At 45.0% G+C, this 15,160-nt stretch overlaps 1 long non-coding RNA gene across 1 annotated transcript; it reads left to right on the top strand.

Moving 5' to 3' along the window:
• The first annotated feature begins 240 nt into the window (after positions 1 to 240).
• Positions 241 to 14,191, top strand: LOC141102563 (uncharacterized). Its single transcript, XR_012235149.1, has 3 exons — positions 241 to 1,415; positions 13,726 to 13,936; positions 14,038 to 14,191. It is a non-coding gene; the product is annotated as an uncharacterized lncRNA (long non-coding RNA).
• Positions 14,192 to 15,160: the final 969 nt, after the last annotated feature.

Raw genomic sequence — 15,160 nt, 5'->3', positions numbered from 1 at the left:
GGGTGTGGAGGGGGCCAGAAAGTAGTTTAAGTAAGAGCCGTCAAGCTGTCCCTCCGTAAAGCCGTGATTCTCTCTCTCTGATTGGTCCTCTGCTGTGGCCAATCATGGGGAGGAAAACAGCGGTCAGGAAGCTGGGCGGCGGCACGGCGAAACCAATTAGAGCCGCTCTCTCTCTCTTCTCCCTTTGGCTGACAGAAAGGGGAGGGGGGCGAGCGGGGGAGTTCTTTGCTGCTGCCGAGTTCTCTGGTAAATGGAGCAGCAGCGCTGTGACAGGGAGAGGAGAGATGCGGGCTGTCTGTGTATCTCCCCCGCTTGCCCCCCTCCCCTTTCTGTCACCCGAAGGGAGAAGAGAGAGAGAGCAGCTCTAATTGGTTTCACCACGCCGCCGCCCAGCTTCCTGACCGCTGTTTCTCACTCCATAATTAGCCACAGCAGAGGGCCAATCAGATGACTCTGGGGGGCATCATGGGAAAAGTAGTCCCTGAAGAGTGACGGCCCCAGTGTGTCCACAGACATCATGCTACAGCCCCCAGCATGCATGCACTCTGCTGGGGGGGGTGTTAGAGGAGAAAAAGAGAGTACTGTGCTGGGGGAAGCCAGAGAAGGAGCCACGCTGTACTCGCACCACCAGAGAGCCACGTTGTACCCACACCACCAGAGAGCCACGCTTTACCCGCACCACCAGAGAGCCACGCTGTACCCGCACCACCAGAGAGCCACGCTGTACCCGCACCATCAGAGAGCCACGCTGTACCCGCACCACCAGAGAGCCACGCTTTACCCACACCACCAGAGAGCTACGCTGTACCCGCACCACCAGAGAGCCACGCTGTACCCGCACCACCAGAGAGCCACGCTGTACCCGCACCACCAGAGAGCCACGCTGTACCCGCACCACCAGAGAGCCACGCTGTACCCACACCACCAGAGAACCACGCTGTACCCACACTACCAGAGAGCCACGCATAACCCGCACCACCAGAGAGTCACGCTGTACTAGCACCACCAGAGAGCCACGCTGTACCCGCACCACCAGAGAGCCACGCTGTACCCGTACCATCAGAGAGCCACGCTGTACCCACACCACCAGAGAGCCACGCTGTACCCGCACCACCAGAGAGCCATGCTGTACCCGCACCACCAGAGAGCCATGCTGTACCCGCACCACCAGAGAGCCACGCTGTACCCGCACCACCAGAGAGCCACGCTGTACCCGCACCACCAGAGAGCCAGCCACACTGTTCCCGTACCACCAAAGAGAGAGCCACGCTGTACCCGCACCACCAGAGGGGGTGAAAGATAAAGCCACTGCCAGGGTACAGACATGCTACACTACTGACTAGAGTCAGCCTGGGCAACCCAGAGTGAGCGAACTTCCAGCCGGAGGGATCACTGTTGCGGTTTCACCGGGTCTGGTAAGAGAGCCTGTTGGCCATTATCCATTACTGTTCCCAGGGACTGAGCCATTAGGAAGTGCCTAACCTGATATCCTCTAGGCCTTGTTGACCACCACAATGAGCTCGAACGCTGGGCCTCCAGTCAAAAAATTAAGGGGGGGTGACACAATTTTTACAGCTCCAGGTGACACCAAACCTAGTGACGCCACTGTCCCAGGGCCCACAACAAGTTCCGGCACTGAGCTTCGGTAACTGGCAGCCAGAGTGCGCTAGCGTGGGCACCCAGGACATCTGCCACCTGGGGTCCCACAAGCGGCGATCGGCTTTCTGTAGCAGCCGCCACTTCTCTCCCCACTGTCAGCCACACACACTCCTCAGCTCCTCCTCCTTCTCGGCTCCAATGTTCTAGTGTACACAGCCAGGAGGAGAAGGAGCCACAGAGGAGGGACACGACTTCAGTGCAAGAGCCGCGCTGCTGTGCTGAGGTCTGTGTATAGTTTACAGTGGAGGGGGACACAGTAACCGGGAAGGGGGGCAGATAACAGATGCACACATGGATGAGAGGAGGGGGGTAAGGGGATATGTGCTGGGTGCTTTGGGAGGGGAGAGGATATGTGCTAGTGGGGGGGGGGTCTGATCCTCCCCTCCCAAAGCAACTAGCACATATCCCCTTACCCCCCAAATGAAAAGATGCCGCATGCCTCTCTGTCCTCTTCCCGCAGCGTCCCTCTGTCCTCCTCCAATGAAGATGACAGGGCGGATCTTAAAAAGAAAGGGGTGTGGCCTTGACAGGAAGGGGTGGGTCATATTTAAATTAGGGGGTGCGCAAGCTCAGTCAGGCCTAGGGCAGCACAAAACCTAAATACACCACTGGGCTGTTCCAAAACACTGCTCGATTAGTTCTGCCTTACTTCCTGATCGGACTTCAGGTCATGACACAGGAAGGAGTTGACCAGCTGATCTCATTAGCACACACCCTGCATTATCCACCCTCAACTGGTCAACTCCTTCCTGTGTCGTGACCTGAAGTCTGTCCAGAAAGTAAGGCAGAAGTAACTGTGTAGGGTTTTGAAACAGCCATAAAGACAGTGAGGTAAGCGTGCGTAGAATAAATGGAAAGCGGTTTTATTATTACAAAAGAAGTACATTAATCCTATATTGGTACATTGGAGTTTAGAAAAAAAAAGGTAAACTTAGTCTTTAACCACTTGCTTACTGGGCACTTAAACCCCCCTCCTGCCCAGACCAATTTTCAGCTTTCAGCGCTCTCACACTTTGAATGACAATTACTCAGTCATGTAATACTGTACCCAAATTAATTTTTTGTCCTTTTTTTCATACAAATACAGCTTTCTTTTGGTGGTATTTGATCACATCTGGGTTTTTTATTTTTTGCGCTATAAATGAAAAAAGACCGAAAATTTCGGAAAAAAACGAATTTTTCTTAGTTTCTGTGATAAAATTTTGCAAATTATTAATTTTTCTTCATAAATTTTGGCCTCAATTTATACTGCTACATATCTTTGGTAAAAATAACCCAAATTAGGGGATATTATTTGGTCTTTGTGAAAGTTATAGAGTCTACAAGCTGTGGTGCAAATCATAAAAAATTGATCACACCTGATGTACTGACCGCCTATCTCATTTCTTGCGACCCAAACAAGCCAGGAAAGTACAAATACCCCCCAAATGACCCCTTTTTTGAAAGTAGACATTCCAAGGTATTTAGTAAGATGCATGGTGAGGTTTTTAATGTTGTCATTTTTCCCCACAATTCTTTGCAAAATGAAGATTTTTTTTCCCCCACAAAATTGTCATTGTAATAGGTTATTTCTCTCACATGGCATATATATACCACAAATAACACCCCAAAACACATTCTGCTACTCCTCCTGAGTATTACGATACCACATGTGTGGGACTTTTTTTACAGCCTGGCCACATAGAGAGGCCCAACATGCAGGGAGCACCATCACGTGTTCTAGGAGCATAAATTACACATCTAACTTGTTGACTACCTATTACACTTTTGAAGGCCCTGGAGTACCAGGACAGTGACATGTGACACTGACGTGGCACTGATGACAGATGGCACTGATACATGGCACTGATGACACTGATGTGGCACTGATGACACATGACACTGATAACAGATGGCACGTGACACTGACAGGTGGCACCGATGACAGATGGCACTAATATGTGGCACTGATGACAGATGGCACTAATATGTGGCACTGATGACAGATGGCAGTGGGGACAGATGGCAGTGGGGACAGATGGCAGTGGGGACAGATGACAGTGGGGACAGATGGCACTGAAGTCACTTTTTTTTGTTTTTTTTTCCTGACATGCTGCAGCTATTAGCTCCCCCTCCTCACACGCTGTCTCTGTTTGAGGAGGGAGAGCGGGCGATGAGAGATGAGCTCATATGTTTACATATGAGCTCATCTCTCATTGGCACTGCCAATCGCACTGTAAACGGCCGGTGTGATTGGCCGTTTATGGCGATCTGTGACTAGCTGTGTCCAAGGGACACGGCCAGCACAGAACTTCCACGATGCGCGCCCGCGGGAGCGCGCATCAAGGAAGTAAACAGGAGGACGTCCAGGGACGGCCTCCCGGCAGTTAGCGTCCGCGCTGTAGCCGTCTTTCAGCTATATCGCGGGCGCGAAGTGGTTAAAGTGATTGTAGTCTTGTTTTGTTTTTGTTTTTTTCTATAAAAATAACAAACATGTTATACAGTAAAACCTTGATTTAAGAGTAACTTGGTTTGAGAGCGTTTTGCAAGACAAGCAAAATTTTAAAATAAATTTTGACTTGATATACAAGCGATGTCTTGATATACAAGTAGTGTCATATCACAACTGAATATAAAAGAGAAGAGAGGCGCCTCTAATGCCACGTACACACGATCGCACATTTCGACAACAAAATCCGTGTTATTTTTTCCGACGGATGTTGGCTCAAACTTGTCTTGCATACACTCGGTCACACAAATCTTGTCGGAAATTCCGAACGTCAAGAACGCGGTGACATACAACACGTACGATGGCACTAGAAAAGGGAAGTTCAATAGCCAGTGCGCCACCAGTGCGCCACCCTTTGGGCTCCTTCTGCTAATCTCATGTTAGTAGAAGTTTGGTGAGAGCCGATTTGCGCTTTTCACCCTCGTGCTTTTCCGATCGTTACTGCTCTTCATTTTGTGCTTGTGGGTTCGTATCTAGTTTTCAGTGTGTGTAGTCAGCTCGCATTTGTTTTTCAGTGCGTATTTTATAGTATGTATTTGATTCACAGTGCGTTCTTGTCCGCTCGTTTATGATTTTCAGCTCGCTCTTTTCAGGCCTTTCTGTTTTTCAGTGCTTTCTGTTGGTTTGTTCTGACCAGCCAACCGTTTTGAAGCCATGAGGACCCTCACTCCTCACCTCGGACCAGAGGGTTGCTAACTACCGTCTGGCCAGAGCCAGAAGAGTGGTGGAGAACGGGATAATGGCCAGCCGGTTCCACCTATTCCTTACGTCAATCAACACGGAATATAAACTTAACCATATAATCTTTGCATGCTGCATTCTACACAACTATTTAAGGAGAAATTCAATGAACTATGTGGCCTCAGTTGGGCCTGAGGCCGGACTTCAAGAAGAAACCCTGACAGCGCTTAAAGCTTAAAGCTGGCCGTCCTGGCTTGCCCCCCGCAAAGTAAGACAGAAGTATGTCAAGTACTTTGCGGGTAGGGGGACCATTGATATGCCAGAAAATGTTTAAGAAACATTTTAAAAATACATTTTTTACTTAAACTGAAATAAGATTTACTTTGATTTACTGCTTGTGTTTCTTTTACCTGTCTCCTAGGTTTTCCAATGGGCTTTTCTTTTGGGCCATTTCCTTCAATAGTGCAAATGTAATTTATTTGATACATGAGGTGACAATCTCTTCTTCAGCGAACTATTATTATGTTGTGGGTCTGCTACACACACACACCTTGTTTTTGTTGTTAATGTATGTAATGCATTACTGATAAAAATATACATAATTTTCAGCACCATGAATGAATTTTGCACAGTCACGGAAATGGCATGATTGTGGCAAATTATAAAGCACTGTGGGAGTTATTTACTGAAGGAAAATCCACTTTCCACTCCAAGTGCACTGCAAAAGTGCACATGAAACTGCACTGAAAGTGCACTTGAAGTGCAAAGTGGATTTGCCTTTAGTAAATAACCCCCATTTAAGTGTAAACACCAACTTAGTCCAAACAATGATATTGAGCCTTGAAAGAAGAAGCCACACATTGTTGAGTAGAAAATGTTTTACTCTGTGCACATTCACATGTTCGTTTAGAAAAAGGTTTTTGAACAAACTAAGATATTTTAGTAATAACATTTTTTTTGGACAGTGCAGATAGCCTTTTTATGTTAAAACAGGCATGTTTAAAACCATAAAACAATACACAACTCAGGAACTTACAAAGTTCAACTTTGACAAAGTGAAGGCAATATCAGACATTAGTATGTCCAAATTGTGTTGATATTGCCTTCATCAGATGGGGTGATGTCACCCCTCTGAAAGCCAAATTTTGAAGATGCACACAAATTGAGAGTCAAAATGGGGATTTCCCTCCTGATCCCATGCCTAATGTCAACATGTGCTAGCTCCCATCATGGGTGATCAATGGACATGATTCGGGGATGCAACCCCTACCTCTCATCTACTTTAGTTGCAAGGAAGGGGTTGCACCCTCAAAATGCGCGCCTTGATATCTGGTGATGTTGACACACTGGAGGTTATTTACTAAAGGAAAATCCACTTTGCACTGCAAGTGCACTTGGAAGTAAAGTCGCTGTAGATCTGAGGGGGACATGCAAGGAGAATAAAAAACAGAATTTTAGCTTGCACATGATCGGATGATAAAATCAGCACAGCTTCCACTTATTTCAGATCTACCCCTTAGAGTTAGAACGACTGCAATTCCAAGTGCACTTGTAGTGCAAAGTGGATTTGCCTTTCGTAAATAACCCCCACTGTGTGCATCTTCAAAATTTGGCTTTCAACATTTTGGAGAAAAGTTAGAAAAATAGAAAGAATTTGATAAATGTTGGTGTGTTTTCGATTCTGCCTAAAACATTAATGATGTTTTTGAGTCTTTTTTCAACATCATTGATGTCTTCCTTGATCTTCTGTAAATCCTGATTGCACACCATGATCTCCCCGATGAGTGCACTTGCACTTGTGAAATGTGTTTCTTCTTCAACAACATCCACATCACCTAAAAAATAAAAAATAAACCATGTATTATAAATATGCAGGCATCCATCTATTACCTGAAGCTGTGATCTCAGACACTCACCTGTTGTGGTCACTATTTCGCCCACTTCATAAACCTCTCCTTCCTCCACATCCTCTGGTTGTTGTTTTTGGATTTCACCTTCTTTAGGAGGTTGGGATTCCCTGGTGACCTCAGACGTGCCGAGTCTTTTCTCCCCTATGTGAATAAAATAAAGGTATACTTAGCACACAGATATTTGAGGCAAGAAATAGGAATATGAAACGTTGCTTGGAAGTGTCGTACAATTGTCTGTTTTGGCAGAGTTCAAAACTGAAGACATGATTTTTTCCCTTTACAAAGCTGGAATACTTACCTTTTTTGTTAAAGTATCACACATGTAGAGACCCCTAGTATCCACTGGAGCACCTGTGTGGGACACCCTAAAAAGTTTGTTCTGGTGTCCCACACTATTGCTTCTGTGTCCAGATGTGTAAACAGCTGCTGAGTGTCCTCTCCTTACATTGAATCAAGTTTGCATTTCATTCTAGTTACAAACCCATCTAGACAACAATGTACTAAACTTCTTTTAAGACAAATAGGCATGAGCAAATGTAGTTAACCTGCATCTGCAAAAAACATCATATTAGTGGGCGATCAAACAATGTTTACTATGAACGATTACTGTGCCCACGAACCTGAAACTTGCCATTTTAAACTGTACAACAGTAAAGAAAAGCACATGGAGCAGCACGAACGTAATAAGAAGAATAGGAACACACGACAAAATACTTACTTTTTTTCAGCACTCTCTTGATTCTTCTGTACTGATCCTGCTCCCTCAATTTGAGGTCTGACCATCGTTTCCTCAGTTGATCCTTGGATCACCGTATCCCAAAATTCTTTGGCAGACTTTTCACAACTTTAGTCATGATCTTGGCCTTTCTCACATTTGGGTTTGGGTACGATCCATGCTTCCCATCATCATCGGCCCTCTTCAAGATGTCCACCATCTCTACAAAGGCCATATTTGAGGCCTTAAATATCCTCCGGGATCGGGACGTTTGTGGCTTCGGGCTTTTGTCGTTGCTGTTGCTGTCTTCATGCACCTGTTGTCTCTCTGCCATGTGCTCTCCCACTGCGCCGAAAGACAAGGGGTGGGCAATATACTAGATAGAAGGTCAGGGGCGGGCGGAGTTTCACGCATGCGCAGTGTATATAAAGCGTAACACGCGTGTGTAGTACGTACGATCTGTGAGCGGAGGAAGGAGTAGCGGAAGCGCCTATCGTGATAACGAAGGTGCAATTTTAACTTGGGCCTATACTGCTTCTAGATTGAGGCCTATACTGGCACAAGATTATGAGAGTTTAGCCTGACATTAGGGTTTGTATAGGGGTTGAAAATGGATCTATTGAATGATCAGGACTTTATCCCCATATTCATTGATATGTACAGGGAGCTGCCCTGTCTGTGGCAGGTAAATCACCCCTTTTATAACAATAAAAGAAAGAGGCAGGCAGCGCTGGATCAATTGTTGGCAATCGTGAAGCCACAGATCCCCACGGAAAACATCAACTATTTGAAGGCTACAATTGGTGGCATGAGGAGCACATATAATAGGGAGCACAACAAGGTCCAGGATTCCATGAGATTGGGAGCAGCAGCATATGTCCCCAGTCTGTGGTACTATGACAGACTGCATTTTCTGGCAGACCAGAGGGAACCCAGGCCATCACTCTCCAGTCTTCCTTCAACGCTTCCTTCCACCTCAGCTGAGGCTTCCAACATCCAACCTGGGTCTTCCAGCCTGGAAGAAGTGGATGAGCCCAGCTTCAGCCAGGTATAGCATTGTTCAACATATTTCTAGTCAAATAATTAATGATGTTAACTAGATGTTATTATTGATCATTAATTTCTGATTTTACAAAGTGTTTTACATATCAATAGACAGTAGTAGCCACAAATGATTGAGACAAGAATGAAAAATGCTGGGGTCAGCATTCAATTTGCAACAGCCATGAGCTGAAAATTGTGTGTGATTGATGAACCAAAAACTAAAACTATGTCCCTTTTTCATACACAGGAAAGTCTCAGCCAGGAGGAGGCTGTGGAAAGTAGCAGCCAGGAGGAGGCCGTGGAAAGTGGCAGCCAGGAGGTGGCGGGGGTAAGTGGCAGCCAGGAGGTGGCCGGGCCCAGTAGCCTGGCCGAATCCCAGGTCCCTCTCCTCAGCCTTCCAAAAAAAAGTCCCAGGAAGAGGATTAACTTGGAGGAGGCAGCACTTGGCCTATTTTGGAAGGCTACTGCGGCCCTCAGAACTCCCCCCCCAATAATCAAGATGACTATGCCTATATGGCAGCCTGCAAAATACAGGAAATGGAGGAGGGCCAACGCCTCTTATGTGAGGAAGTTATGTTACAAGTTCTAAATAAGGGGTTGAGAAGCGAACTCACAAGCCAAAGCCACGTTTGTGAGTTCAACCATGGTCCTCCTCCTCCTGACACAACTACAACATCAGAGCCACAGCCTGGAAGCAATCGTAGAAGGAAGACAAGAGAGTGATGGCCTGGGTTCAGTCTGGTCTGACAAAAGACGCAGGCTGTGGTAAGACCACAGCCTGGGGACAGATATGTCATCTGCTGCTGTTCCTGATCTCTTGTAGTCCTGGACTGGATTGTGCTCACTATTATAAGGACTCCTCAGGCCAACAATTTTGACTGTAAAATAATTGATGTCTGCCCTGGAGTACAAAGGCTTCTCAAATTTCACCAGTTTCTCCATTGTTGCCTTCCTCTTTATTTTGTTATGACCCATAATAAATGGCTATTTATTTTTCACAAATACTTGCCTATGTGTTTAACTTCAAAAAGGACAGTTTGTTTGTGAGTAGGCAGGTACATTTCAAAAATACAATGTCAAATTAACAAGGGACACCAACACCTACCTCCCTGAGGTTAAAAAATACAAGATAATAATGGTGTTGTGGTAACTTGACACAAAACGAAAGAAAAAATTATGGAGATCACTATAATAAAAAAATAAAAAAAAATAGGAGATCTGGATTAAAAAAAAATAAATAAATAAAAAAAAACACTATAAACAAAAAATCTAAACATTATTAGGGAGATCTAAGGGGAAAAAAAAAATATTCATGAGATCACGAGAAATAATAAAGAAATCAGGTTGTCAGAACTCTGCATGAATATCAGCAGCAAAACAACTTAATTATTCTAGCATTATAAAGTAGAAGAGAATGCACTGCATTTAAAAGATTAAAAAATTTGCAGCGTGACGAATGTGCTATCTCCATTACGAACGCTAGTTTTACCAGACCAAGCACTCTCGTAATTGATTCAGAGCATGCATGGAACTTTGTGCGTCGGGATTGTGTACACCCGATCGGAATTTACGAGAACGGATTTTGTTGTCGGAAAATTTGAGATCCAGATCTCAAATTTTGTTTGTCGGACATTCCGATGGAAAATGTCCGATGAAGCCTACACATTTCCGACAAAAAGCTCACATCGAACATTTGTTGTTGGAAAATCCGACCGCGTGTACGCGGCATAAGTGTAGCAATATGGTTACATTTAATGAAGGTAAAACATTTAGCAATTCACATGGTTGATTAGTAAAAGAGGCACATCCAAGTATGCAGGCATCCGGGGTAAAGCTGTCCGACCATTCTCCTCACCAACATCAATGTCATCTCTTCCATGCTGTGCTCCATGAGCAGTTAAAGCCTCACTTTCAGAACTCTCTACTGCAGGGTAGTCTTCCCGGTCACGATTGCAGTCTGACAGCGGTGAGAGCTGGCGGTGCGGTGGACAGCTTTGCCCCGAATGCCTGCATACTTAGATGTGCCTGTTTTAATCATCAACCATGTGAGTTGCTAAATGTTGGACCTTCATTAAATGTTACCATATTGTTACACTTAGAGGCGCCTCTCTTCTCTTTTATACTCTGTAGCTCCTGCTGGATTTTTCTTCTAATCCCCTTGTGGAGGCTGCCATTTGTGGATGGACATTTTATGGTTACATTATGGTCACATTGCTATAATGTTTTTTTATATGGACTATAAACTGAAGGACTTATGAATAAATGGTTGTGGAACTAATCATTTGAGTTTCCATTATTTCTTATGGGAAAATTTGCTTTGATATAAGAGTGCTTTGGATTACAAGCATGCTTCTGGAACGAATTATGCTCGCAATCCAAGGTTTTACTGTACTTACCTGCTCTGTTTCAGTGGATTTGCGCAGAGCAGCCCCAATCCTCCTGTTCTTGGGTCCCTCTTCTGTGTTTCTGGCCTCTCCCTTCTGTTGAGTGCCCCCATAGCAAGCAGCTTGCTATGGGGGCACCCAAGTCGAGCTGCAGCTACCTTTGTCCATTCAGACATGGAAATGGGGTTCGGTCCCGCCCCCTCTCTCTCCTGACTGGTTAACTGACTTTGAATTACAGCATCAGGTGCCAATGGCGCCGCTACTGTGTCTCAACCAATCAGGAGAGAGAGTCCCGGATGCCCAAGACACTCGTGGACATCGCTGGACAGAGATGGGGAGCCGCTAAACATTAACGGGGCCAAAGGGGGCTGCTGCACTCAGGAGACTTTTTATCTTAATGCATAGAATGCATTAAGATAAAAAACCTTCTTACTTTATAACCACTTTAAGTCCAGAGTTGTCCCCGGCAGTACCTGCAGTACCTGTTCTCTGCAAAGCTACCCAGTGCAGTTCCAACGTGCCTGGTGTAAATGGGTCCTTAACCGAGTGTATTTATGAAAAAATATTTTTTTTCTAGATTTCTGCATAAATAAAGCCTAAAATGTGATCTGGTTTTGATTTAAATCATGTATGGTCTTAGGAAACAGCATGCACAACATTTTACATTGCCATTTTAGTATTGAATTAGTTACTTACACAATCAAGGTAATTGATGTAAAATCTATGCGAGTCTCTTGAAAAGAGGGTAATTGCAGGCTATTCCAATCAGTTAGATGCCCTATTGAATTCATGTGCGGGTTTAACTTGGCTAGACATGCTTTTAACAACAAATTTCTGTGAAAGTGCAAAATGACATGGGTAAAGGGCGGTGGCGGCCTGTCCATTAGGGGCCCCCTCTATCCACGCCACCCCCTATATTTATAATAGATCGATTCATGCATAGCATGAATCTATCCACAGCCATCGCGGTCACCCCCTATTCATGCTTCCGGCCCCTTTCAGGACGCTGGGCGCCTGAATTACAGCGACGGGGGTGTTTTTTTGAAGCACCTGATTAGAGCCATAGGCTTCAAAATAGGGTAGGCTCGTGGTGCAGAACATTTTGCCATAAGCTCACCCAGGTGTTACAACAGCGAATGAATATTGTTGGGATGTCGGTGGCAATATGGTTTGCCGCCCCCCCAAACAAAAATTACCTCCGGCCGCCACTGGTAAAAGGGATTTCAGTCCTAACCAACACTTGCTGACATTCTCTTATACTGAAAAAAAAAACTGCTGTTGTGAAAATTTAATTTCTGGATTTTGATTTGAATGGTCCAAACAATCTAATCTTTGTATAAGTCAAAACTTACGAAAGTAAATATTACAAAAATGTCAATCGCCAACTGCCAAACCAGCTACTGACAATACTGCTTATAGTCACACTGGAAAAAAAACAATAAATATCCAGTTCACTTCTACTTAATTTATATGGTTTTCAGTCTCAATGCCTGATGAAGGAAATGGTCTTGGACCCCCAAAATATGTTGGTACTCTTTTGATAGTTCCCTTGACCTTTATTGGAATAAAGTTATATCTGGACCTTTTAGCAGTGGTGTGTAGCTTCAGCAGACCGTGGAGATCCTATGGCGTGTAGCCTGTTCAGAAACTAGGTAACATCATCTCTGACTAGGGTTGCCAACCAACCATAAATTTACTGACATTTTGTAAACGTAGTAGGCCTATTTACGAACTGTCCATTTAAATATTGGTTACGAACTGTGGCTACTTGTAAACAAATTTGAATTTAGGCCAACTGTGCACTGCGCATGCACAGTGCCGAAGCTGCTAAAATGACATTCAGGTCGGGTCTGTGCATGCGCAGTGGGCATTTTGCATGACGTCATGATGCATGGCGCTCAGCATGCATAAAACCGCCTGCCATTTCCTGGCAGCTGCCATTTGCCTAGCAGGACTCCCGATGGAAGAAGCTGCTCTGCTCACTCAGTCACGCACCTTGCCTGCCCTGCTCTGCTTGCTCAGTGACCGCCAGTTTGCTCTGCTCTCAGTGCCTGCCCAGGCGCCACCGTGGGCACACCAGGGACCAGACCACCTGTGCCCACCACCAGTGCAGTGCCCACAAAAGTCAGTATGTATTCAGGCAGTTTGCAAATTGAGATGTGTACAAGTGCAAACTACAAATACTGTGCAAAACAGTGAATTTTTTTTATGCAAATTTGCAAATGGACATGTAGTCTCTGCTGGTCTGGACATGAGCTGGGCAGCTTGAGCAAATGAAGATGGAATGGATTGGTGGCATTATTGCCAAATGGCAATTTATTTATTTGACACGCATGCAAAAATGGAGCAGCAGTACTGCAGTGGGGCATTAAAGAATGAATGCATGCAATGGTCAAAATGTAATGGATGTGGTGGAGAAGTCTGGTCTGGCCAGGCCCTGGGGCTAAATAATACACAATGCTGGCAGTCAGTGGAGTAGTTTACTAGTGCTGGGGAACCACCAGGGGCAGTAATTATTTAAAGCAATGGTCAATGGATGGATGGAGCAATGAGTGTACCCCTGGTCAAATAATGAGAATACATTACATGCAATGGAGCAGCAGTACTACTGGGGCAATAATAAATTTATGCAATGATCAATGGATAGATGAAGCAGTCTACTCTCTCTGGGGCAATTATGAATACATGCAATAAATAGAGCAGTACTGGGGGCAGTAATGAATGCATGCAATGAAATAGAGCAAGCAATGACTGCAGTAGAGCACTGCCACAGACAGCCACAGCTATACTATCACGTTTGGTTTTTCTCCTTCTCCCTCCCTCCCTCCCTCTTTGTGCTGTTAGGTTGGATCTCCTTGGACTCCCAATCACATCTGCTTTAACTGGCCTATGCCACCACTGCCCCCAACGCCTTGCCTACCTGCTGCCACCCTCCTGTTGGAACAAGTAAACTACAACTGCACCAAACACAAGGTCAGCTGTCTGCCTACAAGCAGAATGCCGCCTGCCTGCTGCAACTTCTCCTGAAGCATTCCTTTTTACTGTCTATCATACAGTAAGCAAATATACAAATTGTTGTGGTGTGCTTTGTTAATAAATGATCTGCTCTATTGAGTCTCATGTTTGGTTTTCTCCTTCTCTCTCTTCATGCCGTAGGATGGTTCTCCTCTCCCTGGACTCCCACTTTCCCAGTCACACCACTCCTGAGCAGCCTCAGCCTGTTCCACCATTGACACCAACACCTTTGCCTACTGCCCTTCTTGGATCAAGTTAACTGCACCAAAACACAAGGTCAGCTGCCTGCCTGCCTGCCGGCTGCAACTCCCCCTGAAGCATTCCCTTTGGCTTCATATCATGGTAAGCAAATACACATTTTTCAAGGATGTGCTTTGTCAAGAAAGTATCTGCTCTAATGAGTCTCATGTTTGATGTTCTCCATCTTCCTCTTTGTGCTGTAGGTTGCTTCTCTTCTACTTAGACCCCCAGTCATGCCACTTTGACCAGCCTCAGCCTGTTCCACCACTGCCGCCCACACCTTGCCTGCTCCCCTCGCCACTCCTTCCATCAAGTGAACTGCACCAAACCTAAGTTCCACTGTCTTTCTTCACTACAAGCACAACATATGAATCGGACCGGCTTTCAATCTTGCTGGTTCACACATGTCTGGGGCGGCTACCATCCATTTCTGAAAAGGGTCCTGTGCAATTTTGTGTCATGATTAGGTGCGAATTCATGTAAAAATTCGCACTTGAATCGCACCAGAATCAGTGAACCAAACCCCACTGAATTCCGGACTGCAAACCCAAAAAATTTGTCTCTGTCAGTACATTTTTGCCGTCCTGTCAGTAAATTTAACTTAGAGAGGTTGGCAACACTGGCTCTGACATAATGATCATACAAAGGCTGGTGGCTTCATTGATACAAATTAAAGCCAACAGCCTGCAGAAGAACACTGCCTTTGCCAGGCCGCAGTGTTCAGCTGCAGTGCCATCTATGTAACAGTGTATTTATCAGATACTGTTGCATTATAAAAAATATAAATGAATGAATAACTTACAAAACTTACAAAAGAATGTAAAAATATATTTTTTAAACGTTTGCACGTTTTCAGTCTTTAATAAAAGCAGAACAGGGGTTTTCTTTTGTTATAACAGTGTACCAAATAGAAGCCTTATGTATACTTAAAAATGTATATAGTGTATATAAAAATTATTTGGTGATGCAAATTAGTCATAGAATTTTTGCTACATTCTGACCAATAAGGAAACAAAACCACTGA

The sequence above is a fragment of the Aquarana catesbeiana genome, linkage group LG07 (assembly GCF_042186555.1).
Source record: "Aquarana catesbeiana isolate 2022-GZ linkage group LG07, ASM4218655v1, whole genome shotgun sequence".
NCBI lineage: Eukaryota > Metazoa > Chordata > Amphibia > Anura > Ranidae > Aquarana > Aquarana catesbeiana.
Note: the sequence above shows the minus strand (reverse complement) of the source record. Positions and strands in the feature narration are given on the sequence as shown.